Consider the following 26,162-nt stretch of genomic DNA (forward strand, 5'->3'; position numbering starts at 1 on the left):
GTGATGGGAGCCTATCAGGAAGTATACAGAGATTTGGTTTGCTGGAAAACCAACTGAAAGCTCGTTTCTTGAACATTGGAGTTTATAAAGTGGGCAAGAAATTAAATATAATAATGCTCCTAGAACATTCTTTAAGAAAAAAAAAAAAGTAAACTCAGTTCTATCTTACTGGTTTTACTGGTTTTAGCTCTGTCTTGTGAAAGAAACAGGTATCTGCTATACAAGGTTGGCAAAGATTTTGTGAATATTTCTGTTTTAAGCAGGAGAGAAAACTCAAACTTTTTTTCTTACACACACCTATCATTACTTTATATATATATATATATATATATATATACACACACACACACAAATATTTTCTCAGGTGTGGAGAAGCCAAGGAAGGAAAATTTCTAATAGATAATATTTTTTCATTTTTCTTCTGAGAAGTTAATTTGGCATAAAATTTTCACCTGTTGTGATTTGTTTTGTTTGCTTTATTTGAAGTCCTCTGTAATCTTTAGAGAAAAAAATCTATAGTTACGTTGACTAATGAATCTGCAGCTGGTACTTCATCTTCTATCACTGTATGGTATAGTCTCAACTTCTGACAGGTATGACAGATTCTTTACTAAATGATATATAAATAGTAAGCAGTGCTACAATAGGACAGGAATTCTTTCTTTCCTTTTTTTTTTTTCTTTTTCTTTTTCCCCCACCGTCTTTCATTGTCTTGCAGAGGAAAAAGTCTGTGTGTCTGCTTCTACTGTCTGATCTTTATTTTTCTTTCTGAGGACAGATTTCTGTGTGAAGTCTGATAATGTAAGATGTGTTGCTTTCAATTTAAAAGAGGGGACACCACGCAGTTTCTCTATATCTGCTTTTGAGATGAAGGATTTTTATGTGTTTCAGTAGCTTGCTGGTCACCAGAACAGGACAATCATATAGACCATCATAACCAAAAGAAATGCAGAAAGTTAGGCCCCTCAATTGCCATTAAAATAATTTGTAAGATTTGCCAGCAGAACTGTATCCTTAAAATGGTTCACTGATTTCAGTGGAAGTTTTAAGTGCCTATGGAAAACTTTCTGCTACTAATAATTGTTACAATAGTTTATTTTAATACACATTCATGGTTTTTTAACATTTGTTGTATTTCACTTATCTTCAGTTCAGCCTCCCCCGTGTGTCTTTTGTCAATATATGCATTCTGCAACAGGAATTTATCACCAGGAATTTGTCCAGATTCACAATCACACTTAAGACAGAGCTTTTATCCTTAATTTCTTGAGTCATGTGATAGAGGACCTTATGTTTGACATCATGGAGCTCAGTAAAACTTGGCCATTGAAACACTGGTTCCACTGAAAAGCATCTGGATGGAAACCAATAGTCCAATATATCCTGCTAGACTACACTCAGCATATCCAGCCTCCTGGTCTTTCTCTTTGTGTTCTGCCTTGCAAAAACCTGGCTATCCTTACAGAAATGTACAAACACAGGAACAAAATGGATGCACTCCATGTTCCTAAAAATGTCATATCTTGGCTGTGCTGAAAGTGTGTTCCTGCTTGGCCGCAGCAGTGACTGTTCTTTATGTTGCTCTTTATCATACAGATGCTAAAGTAAAAGATTGAAAAACCCTACAGAACCATCTGATTCTTTTACTGTTACCTCTGCACTCTTTTTCCATATAGTGTATTTCTCATGTTTACTTAATTGAGTTCTAAATAGCTCAAGTGGTCAAGTTTCTGTAATTTCTTTTGGACCTCTTCAATCACGTATGAAATGGCTTGTTTAAAACTAACAAATAATATTATCAAATTAGAGTTTCCCTTTTCTTTAACCATGTTCCAAGATTTTTGAAGAAACCCTAACTCCTATTTTCTCTGTAGGTCAACATCCCTTTAGAAAACAAGGTTCTTAAGGTTTATGTCAATGTATTAAACTGTAAAGAAGCGATGTGACATAATCTTAGTGTACTTGTCCAACTTTGGAGAGTTAATGATCTGGTAATTGCTATATTTTTTTATTTAAAAACAAAACAAACAGAAAACAGTTCATCCTGGTTGTAATGGTTTTGTTAGTTCAACAGCAAGATGAAAATAGGAAAAAAAATGTTCTTGATGTTTTTCATCAGAGTTCCTAGCTTTAGACTTGTAGCTAGTGAAAAATGTTCATTTTAGTCAATAGTTTTGAGAAAAAAATATCTGCCTTTAAAGTGCTTGTTAGCAGCTTTTGAGTGGTACAATTTAAAAACGGAGAGAAACAAAAGTGACAGACTCCTGTTTAATCTTGTATATCACTGTTTGGCACATGACAACCGGATACAGTACTTGTAGTAATTTAAATTTCTTTACCAATTTGCAAAGTTGACAGTTACTAAAAGTTCTGTTTTGGAATGGGAGAAAAAATTAATGCATGGTTTTTTTTCTGAAGTTAAATTAGTATTATCTTTACATGTCTTTTTTTTTTTTTTTGATTAACTATAAATATTCAGTGAGGATTAAAGAGTTTTTATTCTGTGCACAGCATCTAGTCCATCTCTCCTCTGTCCTACAACTTGGATTTGAGCTTTTCCATTCTTTTCTAACAGCTCTCAGCCTATCAGTATCTTCCTTGATGAATGAAAAAAAAAAAAAAAGAGACTTTAACAAAACTTTGAAAACCATTGATAACAACTTAAAATGTTTTCCTTAACTCTACATGGTCTACAGAAAAGTTAGCTAACTACTACTGATTTGTCAGTGTGGGATTCAGTCCAGAGCCATCAGGTGTCTCTGACAGAAGAAAGGCTAAAAACAGACATCTTGACTTTGAAGCCAAAAACAGCTGATGTCTTTTCACAACTGAGACAAAAATTTCTATTCATAGTGGCACTGCAGTCATCCATATGCATGTGCACGTATATGGGATTACAGGCTCTTGTTCTCATATGGTGTGTGTTGGTGGGGAGCTGGCAGCAGCCAGTTTTCACTTTTCAGTTTTTTTGTGGTCTTACTTCATCTTCTGCTGCTTCTCGGGCTTCTCTGCTTTCCACTGGGTACAAGGGAGTGAATAGAGGGAGAGAATGAACGTGTTTATTTTTATTTTATGTGTTTATTTTTTTAACTGTTAATTTTTTAACATGGAAATACCAAAACTGAAAAATAACACTAATTAAAAGAAATCTGAAGGGAGAACAATTTGCCATATATATGTAATAATGCAAGCAGGAAATTATAGGTTTGTCACTGGCGTACTGTCAACTTCAAAAGCTCCTATTGTCCTCCTTTTCTGCCAGCTTCCACCCATGCAAACATGTTGCTGTTGCTTCTGAATCAATGCCATTTATGTAGATGGAGTAAAGGCTAGAATTTAGCCTCTGTAGCTTATCAAGCTATTAATCTTGTATATTCACAAATCCAAAATTAGCTGTGGATATTGTCCTTTCATTGTCACATTGGCATAATTGGCATAAGCATTGGCATAAGCAATGTGGCATAATTATGCTGAGGTTTAAGATAACTGAATTTCAAATTAAAATTATTATTTATTTATTTTTCCCCTGAAGGCTGATTCATTCATTTGAATCCCATTCTGAGAACCTCGTGTTCTTTCAAGGTTGGAGACAACTCCATAAATAATCAAATCAATTGTTTTATTTTACAATGGACAGTTAAATGGTAAAGTATAACCCATCATTGCTGTTCACTGTGGTTAAAATAAAAAATCAGTATGAAAAATAAACCAATATGCACAATTTTCCTGTCATTTCAGCTGGAAGAAATATGCAGGGAGGTCTCTGTGTAGAGAAAGGTGGCGAATTTTGCAAATATTCATATTTTCAAATGTGAGCTAGGCAATGAGGAGCTGTTAGTTCTGATCCAACACCATTGATATATGTATGGGTTTTGCCAGTAACTCTCCAATAGACAGGAAGGATAACATTTAAGAAAAAACAGTGTTTATATGCCACAGCCACTGTTGACACCAATTTAAGGATTCAAAGTCAGGCAATGATTTTTGTGCATGCTACTTTTATTCTCTTTTTATCCCTTTGCATTTCCCTGTAGAGGTTATTTCTTGTATAATTTTATCCTCTAGTTGGTAGATATAGTAAAAAATAACTTCTCAGCAATGAGAAAATGACTGTGTGTTTGAAAGTCTCCATATTGAGCGACAGCTGAGAATGTTAAGGTTAGTAGAGCAATACAAAATGTGACTTGTTTAAGCTGTCTACAGATTCAAAAGTTCAATCAGCAATAAATTTTACATGCACTGATATGTTAGCAACAAATCTAACTTAATGGTTTTCAGTTATATCAGACATACTCTGATTTCTTTTTAATAAGCCAGGGATGTGGTTGCAGCAACATGCACAGAATGACCATCCATTCTGATCTGACAACAAAGATAACTGAGAGCATAATAGACTCTTACTTCTATCTATGGTCTGCCTTGAAAAAGCAGGAGATGCAGTACACAAAGCAAAATATAGAAAAAGGTCTACTGGAGTGGAAAGTTCAGTTTATCAATAATCAGAAAGAATAGGAAATTGAGAGAGAAGCACCATGATGAATGCAGCTTGCTCAATGTAAAGTGAGACTTCCATGAAAGATAAACTATTGTCTACCCTTCAAATTCCTCATCAGTGTTCTGCCTTATGTGGTGGGAACATCTATTAATTACAATGGAATCATTACTAGGTAAAAATTGTAACCATGGTTATGGATGATGCACAACAACTTGCAATGCTGCTTGCACAGCAAAATCAAACAAAGAGGACCGCCACTTATACATGTCATCACTGCATTCATAGCCTGATTCCTGAACTCTGTGATTAAGCGCTGCTGAATATCTTCCCCCACCATTCTCTCTCTTGCCTGCTTTTATTTCCTGTGAAGATTTGGACCTCTGTTCTTTGCATCTCCTGCCATGGCTCAAAATCCTGCTTCTTGGTTCTTTCAACCTGCCACGTCCAATAATCACGCACAGAAAACGCTTATGCAAGCCAGTTGGCTTAGATTTCTGTCTTAAGGGAAGAGTGCATCTGTTTTTTGGATTAAATCATGCTTACAAAGTCGTGCTTATTCAGTTGACAGGAAAAATGCATAATTTAAAGCTTTCATTTGCTCTTGTGCTAAAAGATTTCAGGGCCTTAGTTCACCCTCGTTTTATCCTTCTAGAGCAATACAAAATTAGAATTCATTATGGTGATCCAGTCTCTCCTTTTGTCCTGATTGGAGACACAGTAAGCTCTTTGCCAGAGATGTCAACTTTCCTGAACAAGCATTTTAAGGCTTGCAAGCTATCTGTTATTTTCCTAGTAGCCTAATTAGGGTGGATTAGCGCCCTAGGGATGTACGCTAGGGATGAGCCAAAAGCTGAAGGGAAAGGTAAATTGTGATGTCCAAAAATTCCACCTTTGCAAGGACTACTGCCCTGAGACACACGCCGAGACTCGGTATGGTTGCAAAAGAGATTCTCTTCTGCCACAAGACAATACCCTAAATGTGGAACATGAGCTCACAACTAGAACTGTTGATTTTTTTGGTTGGCTCATTCCAATAGCGTTTATTCTGTGATTAAAGTGCAAGGAAATTTCAAAATAAAGTGTGGCTTTGAATACAAAATGTTTCATTAGAAAAATGTCAAAACAGAAGCATTCTCCTCAGGGAATAAGAAAAAACTATTTTATTTTGCTGACCAAAAGAATTAATAGAAACCATTTTATTTATTTATTTATTTTTGTGTGTGTGTGTGAAATGTTTTGCTTGACCAGAATCTGTGCCATCTGTCAGGACAAGTTTGGCTAAAAAATTTCACTTGGATCTATGCTTCTCAATGAGACTGAAAGGAAGACTTTATGTGGAGACCTGCGCAGCAGCTCTTTTAAAATGTGTCTGTAAGCAACCTGTTCTTTTACAAGGTGGGTTAGCCATAGGGGGATTTATCTGACATTTAGACTGTCTTCATGGTCAGCACAGAAGTAAGGACTGTCTAGCACACAACTAATCTCTGCTCAAGTTAGACTTTAAAATAAGTCAAATGTGTAATCTGGAAGGGTTTATTCGCTCTGTTGGCTAAAGAGGCAGTTCAGATGACTGGCTCACATATAGACATGCATACTGCGACATTTGAAATGAGATGAGAAGAATCATGTTTTTAAATCCTTTTGAGGCTTTGGGTTTCAAAAACAAGGAAAGAAGTGGAAGGAAAGGTAAAAATCGTAGATAGGTCACACAGGAACAGCCAGTGCTGGCTTGTGGCAAGTGTGTGAGAAATCAGAGGTCCCCATATTCTGCAAATTGAGGCTGAAAAGATCTGTGTTTTTCTGGTGAAGTTGCATCTCTATACATTAGCTCTGGCAATGAGTCTAGTGCCCCGTTTTTCACGAATGAGAGAGAAAGCCCACTGTGCATAACTGGAAAATGTATTCAGGTTCTTATGCTATATTTCAAATAGAATTAGGGAGATTATTCACTAATTTGTTGGGATTAGTTAGAATTCTAATGTTATGTTTGACAAACAACAATTAATAAGAGTTGGAGAAAACTTTCCCTGCTCCACTTCAAATGCCTGTAAGGTATTGAACCACTCAAGGTTTTGACAGAACAAAAGGAAAATTTCCTCACAGCTCTGATAGGTGTATTTGTCTTCAGGAAGCAACCTAAAGATTGACAGCAGCTCAGTTCATGTATGCTGTTGATAGCTCACAGAGCTGACTGAAACATATGGTGACAGATAAATATACACCAGGATTTATGAAATACTCAGTAAAATGGTCATGAGTAGAGGCAAATCTTCCAGACTGTTGCGGGATCTTGCACGCTGAGCCTGTGCCACTGCAGATTCACTGAACTTTACCTCTGATAGTTTGGCTCTCCCCCCAGTCATGAGGTCTGTACCTGTCATGGAAAAAGATTCATTAGTCTGTGATGCGCAGTAGCTGTGGGCTCCCTTTGTATGGCCTCACAGTATCCTGCCTTGAAGTGTGAGCGCTGCAGTAGTAAAAAGCTGTAAGCTGGGCCTCTGCTATTGTGAATGCTTTATGAAAAGAAGAGTGTCTGTTACAGTTTTGGGGCTTGCTTTGGAGTCTCAAGTTAAAAGGGGAAAAAAAGTGTTAATTGCTTAAAAGGTGCATAGAGCCAATCATCATGTTAATTACATGTCCAGAATAATGAATAATCCCACACTTTTATTGTGTGGCGAGGAACCTGGGTTTTGTCAGCTGGAGCTTTGTATTTTAGATGAACACCCCCAAACAAAACTTTGTACAGCTCCAATTATGTGAAGACAGAGTCTGGTTCAATGCTTTCTTAAGTTTTAAAGCTTTACAGCTGTGGGAACAGCAGTTTGACACACACTGTTCTGCAAACACCAGAAGTCAAAGCTGAAATGTAAAGCATACAGTATTGCTGATTGGCTTTGTAGTATCCATACATATGCCCCAAGAGCCTAGTAGTGGTGAAAATAATAAGGAAAAAAAAATCTACAGAGCAAAAAACTGTTATTATTAGACAATTATACAATAATGCGTTGTAATTTTGCAACTTTGGAGAGTGTTTATGTTCTCAAAATTAATTAGCGTGGAGTGTAACTGCTTTTAAAAATGTCATTCCCCTCAAAACTATGTGGTTAGAAATGTATGCCTCAGTGAATATACACTTCATTATTATTGAATATAAAAGTTTATTGTTCATTACATGGAAAATTGCAGCTGAGGCATTTCACAGCTTCAAGAATGGTTATTATCCCTGATTAAATTATGGAAAGACTTTTCATGGTCAGTAAATTGAAATAATTTTTATTTGCAATGTGTTCAGAGAAATATTTATGCAAAAGATAAGTGAAGTCAATGATTTAAGGGGAAAAATCAACAGACAGTTTAGAGAAAAGCAGAAAAGACAATTTAAGATAAATTTGTGGAAAATACTCATTACTGTAGTGGGGAAAAAAATACGTCCCCAAAATCCCTTGCCCTGGTGTGATTAGGCCTTATTTCTGGAGATGGAAAATGTGTTGCCAGCTCCTCAGTTTAAATGGCAACTTTGACAGAAAAAGGAAACATGCTTTGGGATTGCAATTGCGGATTGTCAATGGTGTTGTCTTTGTCTCTTTTTGAAATAATGGTAACTCCTGAGGCCTCAGATCAGCTTTTTTTTTTTTTTTTTCCTACCTGGACTGTTTACATTTCTGCAGATTCCTAGTTCTTCTAATGTTAGTTGATAATGTGGCAAACATTCATTTTCTTGCTTTTCAGTTAAATAAAAATGTCATTGGGTGATGACCTAGGCTTCCTTGATACCTGCCTGTAACTGGATAACACTAAATGCATGGATCAGTGCCTATAGCATTTTCAATAGGCGATATATTATTTTGACACAATTTTATATCAACCTATTTTGGATTGAGTAGAAATTACATGTCTAAACCCAGTTTTTGCTGCAAAGTTCTTGAAGTCATTCAGCCATCTGCAGCCCATGCCATCAAATTTAACTTCCTTAGGAAGAACTGATTTTACATGCAAGCACATGGATTAGGTAAAGTATCTTACACCAGTCCAAATAAGTTAGAGCTACAGTCTAGAACAACTTCTGCCCAAGGTAAGCTAGTTGGCTGATTTTTCTGCACTGACTTAACTTTTCCTATTCCAGGAATAGGACCTGGCTTATATTTCTGGCATATGGAAAAAAAACCCTGGCAGTTTCTTCACTATTGCTGCTCATTTGAGACCAAAATAAATGTTGCTAGCCCTCAATCCATTTTTTTCGATCCCTAAATGACCTGTAGATTTTGTCTTTTATTTTTCTTAAGCTCATCAACTTTCCTGGAAAAATGAACAGATCAATAACTTAACTCTGGTACAATTTTGTCATTTTTTTTTCTGTTAAATTGCTCATTGTGATAAAACAAAGTATAAAATGAAATGTATTTAATTACGTTTTTGAACATATAGATATGGTTTTGTTTTGCCTCAGTTATTCAAGATTGTTGTCTCCAGTCTCAGTTAAATATTGTAGGAACCAGAAATATGTAAATGGCCAAAGTCTGTTTTTTATTTACCAGCCAATAGAAAGATGGTGTTCAACAAAAGAATGCATTTTTGAGGACTAACTTCAGGAGTAAGCCATATAATCAGGACCTTTATTTATTTATTTTAATGTGGGTATAGCTTAAAGGAGATAGGTCACATTAAGAGGCCCCATTAGTCCTTAATTTTACGGACCTTGATTGTGTTCCTATTCAGATTCACCTTCTAGAGAAACCTGTGCTATGCAGAAAGCTAGATGCCTAAATCAGTAGATGTGAATGAATTGTTTCCCTTTATCCCTCTCATACATATGCACATAAAAGATGTTTTAAGACTCTTGCTCAAAGAAGAAAAATCCTAACAGTCTCAAAAATCTTCGCTACTACTGCAATCATCTGTAGAAATCAGCAACAAAACCCTGCTAATTTTTTCAGTACAGTGTGTGGTAAAAATATGAGACAGTTCACTAATGTAATCATCCAGACTCCATCTCTGTAGAAGGTTTTCGTGCAGCATTTCTTCATTGTCCCATTGGATACGCCTCTCATGGAAACCCACTGGTTAATTCAGGCTCATTAGGGCCTCTCAGCAGTTTCTTTTTCCTTCTGTCTTGGTACATTTGCTGGTACCGTATGTGTGGGCTGGCACCCTCATGTTCAGTGATGCACAATTCCTTCCTGCTATGGCCTACCTCTTACTTCTGCTTCTTGGATAACCGTTGACTCTGGAACAACCAAAATGGTCAAAACTTTCCAGAACAGCAGCACAGGGAAACTTAATTATAACCATTTTCCTATTTATGCTGGCAAATTGGCAACCTGTCATGGTCTGGATCACATAAGTTTGAATGGAGACGAGCCTCATAAATTGCATTTTGTATTTCTTTTTCCAAAAAAACTTCAAACTTGATTTTATGATACACATATAAGTTAAGCATCATGACCTTTCAGCTGCTGCTGCTTGAATATGGAGGCTTTCCAGAGCACGTGAGCATGTTCTAGAAATTTCTTTTAAAATTTCCTAGAACAGGTCAGGGTTTTGGGGGGCCAAAAGCAAAGACAGAGCCCAAGTTTTGTTGGCACTGAAACTTCCAGGGAGAAGAGACCTATGTAATCCAAACAATCTGAGAGACAAAGATAAGCCTTCTGCTTCGTTTTCATTGTTAAAGGAAAATCTGTGCCATCATATATGTCGAAATTAAAGTAAGGTTTTAAAATCTGTCTCAATGAAAACTTCTGATATACATATTTAAAACATAACAAGGCTGATTTTATAGAAGAACAGAACAAAACAAAAAACCCTTCTGCTGATGAGAGATACTTGTGATACATCCTGAAGCATTTAGAAAGATCTGATAGTTACTGGTGAGGAATTAGGTAATTCCATACGGCACTGCAGCATGCCTATTTTGGGATGGGAAGAACTGAAATTATCTGCAGGCCACAGAGAAACCTGAGTGCCCAGCTGGTGGATTAAGATAATATAAGTAAAGTGTAAATTAGCTGAGATGAAGTCTTCCTAAAAATCTGTGGCATAAAATTGTTTCTGTGTTTTATGTCTTTTTCTAAACAAGCTAAACAAAAAGTCATTGCTAATATCTTGGAATACTTTCAAGTCAGGTTTAGGTAGTAAACGTACAGTAATGCTGTATGTTACCTCTTCCAGTGCATAAACAGGGCAAGTACATATTACTGAACCTTTTGCTGTCTCTTGATGCTGATTTGTTTTACTTCCTAGCTATCTTGGAAAAGCAGTACTCCATACTAAGAGAAATGTTCTGATCAAGCCTTCAATGTTTTCTCTCACAGAGATTTGAGATGTATTCTTCTCCTCCACCACTTTCCATATCTATAGCTGTCTATCTGAAATACAGAAGGAAACAAGGAAAGTAACATGGTTTGCAGTATACTGACAACAACTTTTTCTAAATCTCATTGTGTAAATTGGAAAGGTAATTTATGCCATCCTGTGGGTTTCTCAAAGCTGTGTTAAAATACGCATTTCAGTGGGAAGATATGGAAGAAAAAGCTGAACCCCATTTGAGACTGCACTAACGCTGAACTAGATTAATGGTCTTTGGAAATCCCTTCAGAATATCTCCCCTATAATTACAGACTGTTGTTTGAAGAAAATAATTTTTGCAGATATGGCCAAGCCTCAGAAATGCTTCCTGATTCCAAATAGACACCAAACTTTTTTACTGTTTTACTGTTTCTGGCTGAGCACAGACGTACATCATTATGATGCATACATACTGTGTGTGAATAGTACGATCTTTTGTATGTAGAAATAAAGCCAGGTATCTCCACTAAGTGTCTTGACACAGTAGAAAATGTAATAGTCTATTTGTTAACCCACTGCAATCAAATATATTTATATATTTATTTCCCTTGTAAAATCACACACAAAGTCAATCCTAGCTACAAGGGAGATTGCCCTTCAGTAAACCTCTTCCTCCATTTATTCTTTATAAAAAATAATGCAGGGCTAGAATTGATGGTGGAACCTTTGTGAAATTAGGACTAAAACAAATGTTAGAATATTTAGCATAACAATTACATATGATATACAGGTCATGGACTTATATTTTTAATGGCACAAGTTGGTACACAAAACTTTAACTTTCCCCTCTTACATGGATGTTAGCTATTAGCGCAATATTTGTTTTGAAAAAGTTCACGTCAATGCTCTTTTACTCTGATGTTTTAGACTAGCTGAAACCAAAGACACCACTTACACATGTGAAACTGAACATGGAGATATTTGTTTTCATATACTTTGCTCATGTGATGTTTGTTTTGCTTACATGTCTTCCTGTAAACCTGAATGGTGGCATAGGGAATTACTCTGCCATTGTATTGTCCTGAATCCTTCCTGTGGTAGGAAGAGAGCAAGGGATGAAGGAGAGACAACACACCCCTGTGAGGTACTGTTACCTTTAGGAATCATATGCCAATCCAACAATAAGAACCTTCCCAGGTTGGGGCTACATCAAAACTGGGATACTGTTGTTGCTGAGGACATGGTTTCAGGAGAACTCTGCTTTGACTCAGAAGAAAGCATGTAAAGTGGTTTCCAGTAGATTAATGTTGCCATTCTTGCTTTCTTTTCTGGTGACAGAAACATTTCTGTCCTATTTTTCAGAATGGAAATATTTTCATTTGTTTGGTCTAATGCAAAGTGATGAGAGACTTGTCTGTGAAAGATGATTTTTCTTTTTTCTATGTGGAAAGGGAAATCTCTACACATTTTGTGACTGAGTGTCACCTTGGAGCCTGGAAGAGGTTTCTGCCTTTAGAGACAAAAATGCATTATCACGTTCTTTAATACAGAGAGCTAGTACAGAGAAATCCCTAATCATATCAGTAATTTGGTTTTGTCTAAGTGGGTTCATTTTAGATCAAGGACACTTGGATGAATACATAAAAGCTTTGATGTTGGATTATATACCTTATTATATGAAATGTTAGCTCTGTTAAATGCATTTATTTATATTTTGATTTTTTAAAAAAGTTAGCATTCTGAAATACGTTATTGGTTTCAAACAGAACATGTACCATTAACTCAAAAAAAATTGCCAACATTTTGTCTGGCTCTACAATGGCAGTGTGGGAAAACTTTCACTCTGAGGGCAGCTACATTAGTTTTAGTGGAATGGATAAGGTGTTGTTGTAGACGTATTGCAGATGTTTATTTTGTGATACAATTTTAAAATACTCAACTCTTTCTACTATTGTTCCACTCTTGCTAGCACCTATGGAGCTCTGTTGTGGATGAAATTTCTTTTGCTAGTAATTTGTGCTTCCTTTCACCGCTTTAGATGACTACTCTGTGGTTTTTGTAGCTGCCTGCATATATATCTTTCCTTCCATTGCTGAATAGCACCTTTTACATTTGTAACTTGTATGCAAGAAATGAGTATGAATTTAGAAATGAGGTATGTGAAATGTAAAGTTGTACACTTGGGTTTTTACATACCAGTTTTATTGATTTAGTCTTCCATCTCACAAAGATAAGTGCTTGGAATCTTCTTGCTTACATAGTGTTTTTCACTCTGAAATGCATCAAATAAGTAGACAGTAGATGTACTTTAGTATCTCAGAAAAGTTCAACCTAACTAAGTTAGACTTTACAGGTGAAGTCAGTTATAGACTTGATTTGTTTTGGGAATCAAGTCAGTGCGTGAACATTTCTCTTTCTTAGTATTTTTCTATGATCTTATTACCTGCTTCTCATTTAGGATCACCATTCTTAACAACAGAGCCCTAGGGAATACGATTCTAGGAGGGAAGCAAGTTTAAATAACAAAATATTCCTCCCCCACCCCTAAATGATTCATCACTGCTGTACTTGAGGGATTGCAACCTATTATCATTTTCTGCATGTTAAAACAGTTACTGCAATTGATGGCATGCTGTCTTTATAATACAATCCAAAAGAATTCTAAACCATTCATCTATTTACATATGTTTTAAATTATCCCATGAAATTTAACAGAGGATTGGCAATGTCTCATTTGAAATTGTAAAGGGCTCTTCTACAACAGTTGCACACAATGCTGTTGTGTCCCATGGCTTATGTACAACTGAAGGTTGATTTACCTGTTAAGGGGCACACAAAAGTACAAAAAGGGGCACACAGCGGTGAATTGGAGACTGCATTTACAGTGGGATCACATTAGGCATTTGGTCATAATGTTTTAATTAGTTAACGGTTGAAGTGAGAGCATTTTTTCTAGACTGAGAGGGAACCTAGCCATCCCCTATCAATATGTCCAGCCTGTAACTTTTATAACTGGCTAAGGAGAGTGAGTGAAGGCCTCATTATTTGCCTGCTCCTACTTGCCCTAATTATTACCCATCTTACTTTTTGACATTCAAAACAACTAAATTTCACCACGGGTGTCAGGAAAGGTCAAAAACGAAGGTTTACCAGGTGGGACCTGTCATGACAGGCACATTGGATATGCTTTAGTCATCTTTTTTCCTTATGCTGTGCTGTTCAGAGGTGCCAGTGAGGAATGATCTTAGATGGAGTTATCCAGAGCTGCACCCTGGAACAGAAATAAGCAAAGGTGTAATGGTTAATTTCATACTTCTCAGAGGGTGAAAGCATAACTGTGCTTTTTACTGATGACCAAATGGCTTCTGGCTCTTATGCACCAAAACTGACACCTCAGCTCTGAATGTTTCAATTTAGAAATCAAAGACATGAAGCTTGGTAGCTTCTCACATAAGTACTTTGACTTTCTGTCCATTTGTGAAAAGGAGTGAAGAAAAGCTTCAGTCTGAATCTTATCTGCTGTGTATGTTATTCAGTAAGTCTGGAAAAGGCAACTCTGTAGCCCACCCTATAGATCACCTCCATAGAGTGTTGGTGTCCGAAGTTCAAGTCCCTTCTCTCCTCCTGAGAAACAGAATAATATTTTAAAGTTTTCCCTCTGCCATTGTCCCTCTGGTATTTTAGGGGGGGGAGATGTTGAGGGTCTTGGCTTTATCCTGGTACAACAGTCTTTTAAGTGTCTAAAAATTTAATGGGGCAGACAAATTATTTCTTGCCCAGGTTTATCTTCAGAGCTTGCAGACCTGAATCTGTATTTTCATTTCTGAATCATCACAGACAGTTGTGACTTGCACATCAGCTGACACGTATCTATTTCTGCACGTGTTGGTGCAAATAACTGAAAGTTTTCAGTTTAGCTATTCTTACTCCTCTGCTTCTATAGATTCCATCATATAAAGATGAGTCTGGTTATCAACTGCATGAAAAATACTTCAGTCTACTATATCTGTAGTGCGTGTATTTATCATTTATATATGTACCTGTGTAATGGATATATTTGTGTTAATATTCCAATGTGCCATCTAAGTAACATTTTTGTATTTTTTCAGCAAAGAGATATTTAGATTCCTTTAGATTTCTTTTTAAATCTGCTCACAAAAATCTACAGTTTAGATCCACCCTTTTTTCACCATGCTTTATTAAAATAAAAATTGAGATTTTTACTTTTAGATTTATGTAATATGAGGAAACAGAAGGTTCCTCTTTAATTTTTCTCTATTCAGAAGTAGAAATATCCTCCTTTGTGCTACCAGTGCTGTTGCCAGAGGGATGGGAAGCTGCTCCTCCTTCTGGGCAGAGGAAGACATGACCATACCCACCTCTTTTGACAGCTACACACGTAGGAGACAGTGTGCTGTGGTTTTAAATTTTAATTCACGTTCAAAACTTATGAGGCTTATTGTTTGAGTCAGCATTTGAGTTTGTTAACATCTAGATAGATTTTAAGCAGAAATTATAATTCTGTTTAACAGAACACTATTTTTTAATTATTTACAATGTAAGTTGCAAACATAACTTGGATATAATTTTAAAACCACTTGGTTTTTGTAGTTACAGAATGGAAGACCAACAATGGTGAGAGGACTGAGAATGGTCTTAAAATCTGGAAGCATCCAATCATCTAGAATTGCTTATAAAGGAGTTTAAATAAGATCAATTTGGATGTGCAAGAACTGAAAGGTCTTTCCTTGACAAGCCCCAATCTTCCCACCCCTTTCAAGATGCTATCAGCACCTCTTCAGCTCCCAGGGACTGTAAATGCCCCATATTTTCTGATGCAGGAATGCAAGAAGTTCTGTGAAATTCTAGGTGTTGATGATCTTGAATTTCTCATATTTTGGGATCCTGTCTTTGTAACCTACCACTCTTTGATAGCATTTTCTGGGAATAGAACACTTCAAATCTGTCAGGCAGTGCATCAGAGGTACTTAGTAGCAGATCCTATGACAACTGGAGAAGATGTAGAGTAAGGAACTGTGATATGAAAGAAGAAAAGAAGTAGGTTTGGGACAAGAGAGGAGATTCTTTTTACACGAATACAGAGGAAGTTCTCAGTTTTGTTGGGTTCAGATGGAGGTCAAAGTGTGGGTAGAGTCTTATGTTCTTTTAAAAACTGCTTTGCCTAGCTCTGGAGATGCTTACTGTAGGACTTCAACTCCAAAATGTTTCTAGCCAGGTTCCATTTATTATCAGCATATTTTGAAGTTTCAAGTAATACTGTGCAGGTTTTATTTCTCACTTTCTATTAGTGAATTCTGTAGAGTTATGAGCTTTTGCATTCTCAGCTTTCCAAAACTTCCAACAGATGTCTTGCCAGAAGCAAAGATGATTAAAGGTTTCTGAAGAAGTAGACTGCTGCTGGAAATTTGAAAGGGATACCACTGCAGTGCCAAAAGTTTTTGGAAAATATGTATGGCCCTCTTCTTACTGGAAATTTGTATAGCCCATTCTTGAAGAAATCTTCCTCAATAGAACCTACTTCATTGCAATTTTGTGTGATTTTTCTGAACTAGACAGAATAAATAAGTGAAATTCCTACAGGTAGGCTGAGAAGAAGGTGAAAAAGGTGGAGCTTGGGCCTTTGTCTTGGCAGTGTTGGATAGCATCTACAGATATGCTAAAATACGCATCTAAGCATCTGCCTGAATGTATTTCCACAGATTCTCTTTCTGTGATGCTAAGTTGGTCCCCACTTAATTTTTAGAACACTGCTCTTGAGCATTTCCATCTGTCTAGGAATTTTCAGTATTTTTTCTCCTAACACAGACTTCACCATTATAATTCATTTCCTGTCACCTTGAAACTAAATTAATGCAAAGAACTCTGCTTGGTATATGAAGCATTGTTTGATTCACATTCATCATCAAAGTCTCTACTGAGCTACAACTGAAAAGTTCAAACATTACACTCATGTATGAATAAGCAAAAGGGTTACTGTATTTTCAAACAATATGTTTTTGATGACAAAATATCTGTGCTTCAGTTTATTGAAAGGAATTAGTGGAGTTTTGAAAACGTTGTGTGATGTCATGGTTGGCATAATGAGGAACTAGATTTAACACAGGAGGTAGTTTCCTGTCTAGATTTTGCTCTCCAGTTTTGGGTACCATACACCCATTTATTTAGGCTTACATATGTAGATGTTTTCTCTTTACCTTCTTGATTAAGGCAACAGAAATGGCTTCACCAATATCCAGAAGTTTGTAGCATTTATGACCCCTTTCTGTTAAATATAGCCATGAGCCTGTGATTTTCATCCAGGCACTGGGGACGTGGAATTAGCAAAGCTACAAAGCCATATTGTGATTTTTTTTTTTCTGAACACTTTTTCCGTTGCAATGCCAATTTCAATAATTGCCTTACACTGCTGAAGCTCAGAAGACAGGAAAGATGCAACAACATTTTTCTTGACTAAAAGTCTGTTTTCAAAGGATGCTACCTGAGCATTGTATAGGAACAGAAATCTGTTTTTTTTTTTTTTTTTTTTTTCTTTAGGTCTGATCCTTCTCTGATTGGAAGTCAAAGACAGTGCTAGTAACTCTGAGAAGATACCTGAGAATTTTATTCATTAAAGTTCCCTTTTGTTTTAAGTTTTCATTATTCCTGACAATAACCTTTAGGAGTCAGCACAGTAAAGGCTTCTTGCTCTTACTCCTGTGATAGTCTAACCAAACGCTTCTCGAGGTGTTTTGGCAAATAGAGAAATGGTTCTTTTGTTACCAGTATTTTACCAACTATCAGCTAATACTCTTTAAGGACATACTTTGACCACATTCTCTATTCAAGTGGCTTGCAGAACTAAGCTGAAACAGTTATCTAATATTACAAGATGATGAAGAGGAGCTTAAAAATACCCCAGTGCAAGCCATGCAAGCAGCTGAATGGTCCTTTTTCTTTTCTTTTCTTTTCCAGATAAGTCTCTGTTAAAGACAGCTTTACCTTACCCCTCAGGAATGTTCTGTTTGAAGCAGACCCAGCTAATCCGTGAGTCATTATGGAACAATTTGTAGTATATGCCGGTCCACACTACCCTCATTCCATATCACAGGATGGAACAGACGTGTAGATATTTGTTTCTTTTAAAAGATTATTGCGCAGTCCCAATTACACAGTTACAGCAGGCTTTTTAATGGTCAAGCTGGTGCAAATCGGGTTAAACTAAACCTAGAGCTGAATCATTCATAAAGTGAACAATCTCTGTATGTTTGCTTGAAAAAAATATACTTGCAAATGGTTTTCATCATGGGTGTGCAAGAAATATAGGATGGAATATCCCCAAACCTACAGTTTTCACTGTATTAATATTTAAACTGAGCCAGTCACTGTGGAACTTGCTGCTGTTGGGATCTATTGCAAATGAGAAAATAGGCATTTGATTGAATATTGAGTCCAGCCTAGCCAGATATTTTCAAACCTTCAATACTTTTTCCAAGATGCAGATATATACATCAGAGTATTTAGTGATGTTTCTGTTGGAATTGAATTTGAAAATCTCTGACTGCCACACATTCATTTTATTTAATTGAAAACAAGTTTATTTTTCCCTGGGTTGAACTGGAACTGAAAAGATTTGACCCTTGGTATTTGCTACCAAAATCTTTTACAGGTAGTTTAATGGGAACGTTGTGATAGAGCCAAGCTTGTCTTTAACACTTCTTCCTGTGATTTCATAGAATTAGTGCCAATTGCAGAACTCTACTGAATAGGAGCAATTAGCAGCAGCTGAAGATCTGGCCTGTAGTCAAAAATAAAACCTAGGATTTTTGTTGCGGTTTAGGTATCACTTTGGTTAGATTGCAGGAGACACAAGAAATGCTTGTAAATTATTCTAGGGGTCCTTGCTCATTGAACTACCCTGTGCTTAGGACACCTACCAATAGCTTTAACTCAGTGCATGCTATGTAGTGCCTGACTATGGACTCAAAACACGGTCCCTGACTGATGGGACTTACAGGCATGATGTAGTAGTACAGCATGATGTAGTATATATAGTACAGAGAAAGGCACTATAGATATGTCAAACAAACAAACAAACAGTGGAACAGTTTTAATGTTTTGTTTGTAGGATAGGGATTCTGGGGTAGGATAAAAGATGCAAATATTCATAAGTGAAACCAGAGATTCCTGGAAGAGTGAGAAAAGTTGAATACATGGTTTAGAAGGATAATAAGTAGAAATATTAATGCGCCAGGAAGAAACATATATTCTCTTGTATGAGGAAATTCTGGCTCCAGGAGTCCTATTACTGAATTACCAAGTCTAGTGTTGGTCCTTATATTGAAATACCTTAGAAAAATATCAGTGCACCTTAGATTTTTCATCTACAAATGCAGGCCAGCATTACTTTTCAATGCTCTGTCTAGATAAATAGCCATAGAAAGGTGAGATCTACAATAATGATAAGAATGGCAAAGTTGTCATCATTTTGAAAGAGGAAATTCACATTAATTATTCACTGTGACAAAAATACTTAGGAAACAACACAGAGTTTGAGGCAAGTGGGCAGCATGTCAATTTCTCAGTTATAGCGTTGTAGCTTTGCAAATTTTTAAGTGATTGAAAACAATGTCTTACAGTGAAGATGCAAGAAAACTTAAAAATTAAAAGCTACACCTACCCACATTTTACCCCTATAAATGTTTTGAGCTTATTGTCTTTACCATTGTCATACTATTATTACACAAATTGCACACTGATGGAAAGATATAATTTTGGATCTAGTTTAAATTTTGTTGGCTACTATTGTGCCTTTACTAGTTTTAAATAATGTCACTTCCATTTATCTTTACTGGTTATGATTGTCTTTACTGTTACAATCAGACAGACTGACTCTGGCAGTGCAAACTGTATGAGCAGATGAAACGCAAGAAGCCATATATGTGTGCAAAGCATGGCTTGAGCATATGTGTGACAGCCTTGTCATAGTGCTTTGAAAACATAAAGGATGCTGCTGCTGAAGAAGCAGTAGTGCTGCTATATGTATCATATACTTACTGTGCCTGGAACAGTGTCTGTACTTTGCATATGTATTTGCAGTAGTGAATATAAGGAAGAATGTGTACAGTTAAAAATTATATAATACATAAACTGCAGCTTGGGAAGATGTTTTCTGGCTATTCTCACAGTCTGGTGATTGAAAGTCCTGGTCCTAGTCCCACTGAAATAATTAATACTTCTTTAATTTACCTCTTTAGGGTGAGGCCACATCTACACTTTAATTCAGTTGCACTTTAAGCTGGGAGGAAAACTTACTACTGAAGTAAGTGACAAAAGCTTTCTGCCTTTAGTAAAAATATGCCTTGGCATAGTGTATATTATGAGATGTTAAGTGTTTTGAAAACTTAAAGCATCTGTGTTCTGTTGAGCTCTGAGATGGCATCCAAAGGGTCACAAGATACCAATCTGATTACATTTCTCACATTGGTATGACAATGGCCTCTCCACATTTTGTCTCTATCATTATTGCATATCACCAGAGCACCTTAATATTCTGCAAATTTATATTCTTGAGAAATTTTTGTCACAAGAATAGATTTTTTTTTTCCACACTATTTTCCTGAGTTAATAAACTCACTTGGGGCCAAATTTGGAAAATTAACCCAAGTGCTCTGGTTTGTTTCCTCATTTGCATTTATTTATTTTCCAGATCTTACAAGCAAAGGATGCCAGATGAATTAGTGAACAGGGTAGTCTAAAACTGTTAACATAGAACAGCGCTTCTACTTTGTATTCCCTTTTGTCTTGGGAAAAGTAACCTTCTCTGCTTCAGTCTTCTCCTGCACTGTAAAATGAGAACAGTAATGCTTTTGTATTTCCCTAACCAAACTGTTTTTGGGATCACATTGAGCCAGACATTCCTGGTGATGAGCACTTTCATGCATGAATGCCTTTGTTGCAGTCAGTGAAATTACTGGTTTGATGAGTTGGGGTTCAAAAACTATCCCTGAGTCATCTCCAGTTTCTGTGGAACAGTGAGGTGAACACTTATAGAGAATAGGAGGCCATGAAACTCTTCTTAATATCAGCGGAAACAAATACCTAAATCCTAACACTTCAGTTTTTGGAATACTTCACCTTTTGACAGCCTGACAACTTTCTAACATTATCATGTTACAGCTATTAGTCCAAATCCCCTAGACCCCTACTCAGTCTTTATGTGGGCAAATCTCTTTAGAGCTTTAACAGAGGAATGCTCTTTGGTAAGGTCTGGACTGTTACAGAAAAAGGAAAGCAAAGGACTGACTGACAATTTACTTAATGAAAGGTAAAGTCAAGAGTGGCAAGGTTTATAATTGAGTTTTACAAATCAGTAAATACAAATACAGTATTAAATACAAATCAGTATTTGTATTTACAATGAGTACATGAACTATAAACAATAAAATGTTCATCCATTAGTGTGAAAACCTAAAACTCGTGTGATTGTTTTTTACTAGTTTTTGACAGGTATTCAAGTGGAAGGACAGCATAATATGGGAGGGGTGGTCTTCTGTGACTGCCTGACAAAAGACAGTCATACAAAAGACAGTCATACAGGCATGTCTTCTGTTGCTTGTTTGTATTTGCTCTAATATTTGCTCATAAAAGCAATTTAAGTGTCAAGTTACATTCCACTCTTCATCAATTTCATATTGTGAGTATCTGAAGAAGTTTCAAAGTAATGCTATACAGAGCTGTAATTTTGGTATTATTTATTCTTTTTTTTTTCCTTTTTTTTTTTTTTTTTTTTCTCTAGGCCACCTCTTGTAGTCACTTCTGTTTATGATAATTCTGGAGACTGGCTCTGATTTGGGATCTATCCATTCTCCATATATGCTGCAAAAGTTACATTTATTGGTGCTGTCCATTCTTTATTAATATTATTTGTTTTATTTATATAGTGCTGGTAGCTTACTCAACAGGACCAGATTTTACAATTTTGCCTTCTAATGTCTGCCTGTCTTCTCTCTGAAAATTGTGAATGCTCTTGTAGATGTGTTACTGTGGTTGGGATAGATGATGATTGAGAAGTATTTTCAGTTAGGTCTTCTAACTATAACATTGCATAATTAATAATGCATAAGCTAACAAGCACCAGAGGTAAGGGTGTTGGAAGACAAATATTCAGAAAGCTAAAGGAATTGTTTTGTTTGAAAGCAACTCAGCTCTTGCAGCGTCACAGAGTTTTGCCTATGCTGTATAAACAAGGGCATGCCTGTGTTATACACCTGAAAGTAGTCATACAGCAAGGGACATGCCTGTCACTTCTTTGGATTAGCTGCTTTAACTCCTCTTTGAGATACGTGCTTTGTTAAAGCTGTAGAAATAGTGATCTTACTGTAGCATTACAGACATTTCACTGAAAAGCAAAACTGTGGGACATCCATTTTTACATATATTCTATGCTATTTTTGGGTAAATTGTGCAAATGAATTCCACCATTAATGGTGTGTAACCTCATTAATAATTTAGGCCAGAAGCATCTTAAATTGTGCTTGCATTCTTCAGGATAATTTAAAGCACTCATACAAGTTGTTACTGTTTGAATATGTCCCTGAAGTATACAATAAATACATTAACAGATTTTGGTCTCAGAGAATTTAAATGAGAGGAGCATGGGGGGTTATGGGGAAAAACAACAACAACTATACCATGAAGTGATAATGAAATGTAGACTAGCCAATGTACTGATATTTCCTTTAGGAGACGCAGGGAAGTGGGTTTTGGCTCTTGTGTTTTTTAAAGCCTTACTTCTAATCTGTCTCTCTCTCTCTTTCTCTCTCTCTTATTTATTTATTTATTTTACTGCAATGAAATATTCCAGTGTTCTTTCTACCCACTGCCCCTCAGGGATTTTTTTTTTCCTATTAGTATATGTTATATAAAGGAAAGACAACTCTCTTGTTCTATAGATGAAATCTGAAATGGCAAAAGATGTGTTGATTTTCTTCTACAAACAGAGAAGACATCTGGAAGACAGATTTTAAATAATATTAATTACATCCCTTAATTTTCCTTTTTATATGAGTAATTGGACATTTATATGAATATATATATACACTGTCACTAGAACTAACAGTGCATTGGGTAAACTTCTAGTTTTTATCAGTTTCTTTCTAGCATTTATATCCGAAATTGTTACTCATAATTTCCAAACCATTTCTTTTCTGAAAAGAAGGTTACATGTGTTTTCCTTAGTTTATATTTAAACTATGTGTGGTGAGACAAAACAGACAGCAGAGGAGTAACAGAATTATTTTTCCACTGGTCAAGAGCCTGATTTAATCTCTAAACTCTATTGATTAGGAAAAGTTATGGAATAAATCCCAAATTATGGACTAATGAAATGTGCAAATGGATTCTGGATGAATTTAGGGACCTTGTGTCAGTATAAGATAAATGAAGAGGATCTTTAGGAAATGCCTGAAAGTGATTTGGTTTTGGTCCCTAAAATCAAGGCTAGGAAAATAATTTGGTTAGAGTTGCACTTTTCCCAGTTCTATTTAACAGTTTTTATTAAGACTTGAAAGAATTCTTGGACTGACACACTGCACTAAAAATTCTTTCATAAAAAATGTTTTGTTTTGTTTTGTTGTTCTCCAAAAGGGTGTGATTTTTTTCAAGTCACAAAAAAAGGACTTGTCTTTCCAAATTAAAGCTCCAAGACCCCAAAACATTTGAGCACTTCCATTTCTGTAGGCGTGGAGGAATTCTACTCCATACACAGAAATACATAAGCACGTGCTTAACTTTTAGCAGGTATTAAGTCCCATTCATTACATTAAGACTTAAGCATATACTTGCATCTTTGGGAGTGGGGGCCTGCATCATGTTAACTTCCAAGCTGAAAGTTTCATAAGGTGTTGAAGGTGGCCCAGCAGTCACTGACCAACAGTACTAAATGCTTCCAATGCAGCAAGCCAGATAAAGACCTGTTTTAATGGGATTCTGAATTACAATAAGTAAATTATAATAAACCCTGTTGACAGAAGCCTCTGGGCTAGGTCCAGGCCTGAAGCCAGACTGAAATTTCTCATATAGCAGGTAATCAGTAAGATGAGAAACCAGCTGCAAGGGAAGGGCCTCTTTTATGAAACAAGAAGGTATTCTGGGAGCCAAGCCTTATCCTGGTAACCTTTCTCAGTAACACGGGGACAATCATTGTTCTTCATTATCTGGACTTCAAAGGACTTCAATTAATTAGGGAGAAACTGATTACAGTATTGTAGCATGTCACTCTGTTGGTCATATGTGTGATGAATGGATCATTAGGTTTACTTGCTACCATTCTAAGTATTTCAGCGTAAGCAAAGCCTGTATGTAATTTCAAATGAAGGGCAATTGGTTATAGTGGAACAAGGATTACTAGACTAACATTATCTCTTTTGTAGCATTTAAAATGAGCATTGTGATGACATTTTAAAACCATCTGGGACTTTTTTTTCCCTGAGAGACTCTAAATACCTATTTTACTTAACAACAATGAAGCTGGTGTTTCCTTGTTCTTTGTGATAATATTTTTAAAGAAGATGTCTCCAGGGTTTGACACATGGCACAACATACACAGACACCAGATTGACTGATACACACAGGTGATCATATCCGTCAGTCAGCCATTCGCCCTTTCTTTACATGGAGAACTTTCCAAAGTAATACTAGATGTGTCTGAACAGTCTAAAAGGGTTTAGAACAGCTTCAATGTAACTTGAGTTGATTTTGTAAAATACATGAGGATTTGTGTATATATCCAGACCAATGTGATGTGGTGAATATTTCTGATGACGTTAAGAAACAAATAAGTGTTAGGACAGTTTTCCATTTTTCTGGGGCTAATTCCTTGTGACAAATGACAGTCAATTTCTCTCTGAGATCTGGAAAGTGGAGCTCATTGTCTCTCTTTGCAGAAGGTGGCATTCCTGAATTCGTGTTCCTCCTCTAACATCTGCAGCAGCCAGTCTCAACGGTGGGATTGAAATCAGTTACTGTCTTCCTGAAAGACAATAGGTTTTTAATAGGAAATTGTTCATGTGGGAAAACAGCAGGAACCATATCAAATCAGGGAAACAGCTAATTCAGGGCATCATATCATGGGGTATGTAGGCAGTGGTAAAAGGAGCTGACTGAGGGAGCAGCAAGGTCTGGTGGGATCTGTGATGTCTCTGACGGTAGCCTGCCAGACAGGCACAGTGAATGCACCCATGCAGCTCTAGAGGTAGCCTGGGAGCCTGCAAAGCAGAGCCCCAGCATGGAGTGCCTGTAGTGCGGCACTTCAGAGGGGGAAAATGCAGACAGTGTTAGTGTCCCAAGCAGAGCTGCTCTCAGGCACAAAAATCCATCACAGCAAACCTGGCTGAAGGGTGAAAAGTTTTATGTATAACACAAATTCCCTCTCATTCCACAAAACTCACTTTTCAGAAGAAACCTGTTGTACATTTTTCTCCATTTCAACTCCCTTTGCTATTCTTCCCTTCCCTCATAGAATAATTGGGGATTACTACAGAACTGTTGAATTAGAAATCATTTCATTTACTTCACTTTTTAGGTTTAAAGTAATATAGCCTAAGTTAGTCAGTAAGGGAAATGTACGCCACTGGAGGGAAGTTCTTCTACCTTACCTGCATCTTTCTTGGTCCAGTCACTGAATCAAATGACAAGCACAGATAAAATTATGCCTAGTTTTTCAACATCTAAAATTTTCTGAGATGGTTCCAGCTCTTTACAGAACCTTTCCCAGTGCAGGGGAAGGTTGATCTTTGAGCTTTCAGATGTAGATTTTGCAGGTCTAACATTCTTGTGATGAAGATTTTTAGGACTGAATTTCCTAGCTTTTAGGAATCAGCAAATAATAATGGATAACAATGTTTGCTTAATAAACTAACAATTCTCCTTCCCCCTGAAAATTAACTAGAAATTCCCTTCTGTTTTGTAGATTGCTGTGTTTTTGTCTCCACAGTACATATGACATTTTTATAATAAAATAGTGTGGGGGAGAGGTTATGGTCCAAAAATGTGGACCCTTTTATACAGCACATCACTGATAGGAGATGGAAATTCTGATTTCCATTCTGGGTCTAGAGAGGAGCACAGAGACCTATATAGATGGCACATCAAACTAATTAGGCTAACATATCCTAAATCCTAACAAGGAGCATGGCATTCACTGGCTACATTAGGACCATGGGTTAAGCTTACAGTCCTACTAGTTTCTCCTGTGCAGCCTTTCAGCTGCTTCATTAATAAAATTGGATGGCTGCTATTCATAGCATAGAGGATAGCAGATTTAATTGAAATTGTTTCCTTTATAATGGGTGTGTGAGAGAAATTGAGTTTTTGACCAATTGAAACT

The 26,162-nt window shown here is 36.4% G+C and overlaps 1 protein-coding gene across 1 annotated transcript in view; it reads left to right on the forward strand.

The window, feature by feature from the left end:
• LOC308194636 (uncharacterized protein) overlaps positions 1–26,162 on the forward strand; it is a 201,012-nt gene that overhangs the window by 66,853 nt on the left and 107,997 nt on the right. Inside the window, exons 12-13 of the mRNA XM_080590772.1 lie at positions 17,750–17,821; positions 20,032–20,096. The gene's annotated coding sequence lies outside the window, so the exon portion shown is untranslated. The remainder of the gene's footprint in view (positions 1–17,749; positions 17,822–20,031; positions 20,097–26,162) is intronic.

This window comes from Anser brachyrhynchus, assembly GCF_964034855.1.
Source record: "Anser brachyrhynchus genome assembly, chromosome: 4".
Lineage (NCBI taxonomy): Eukaryota > Metazoa > Chordata > Aves > Anseriformes > Anatidae > Anser > Anser brachyrhynchus.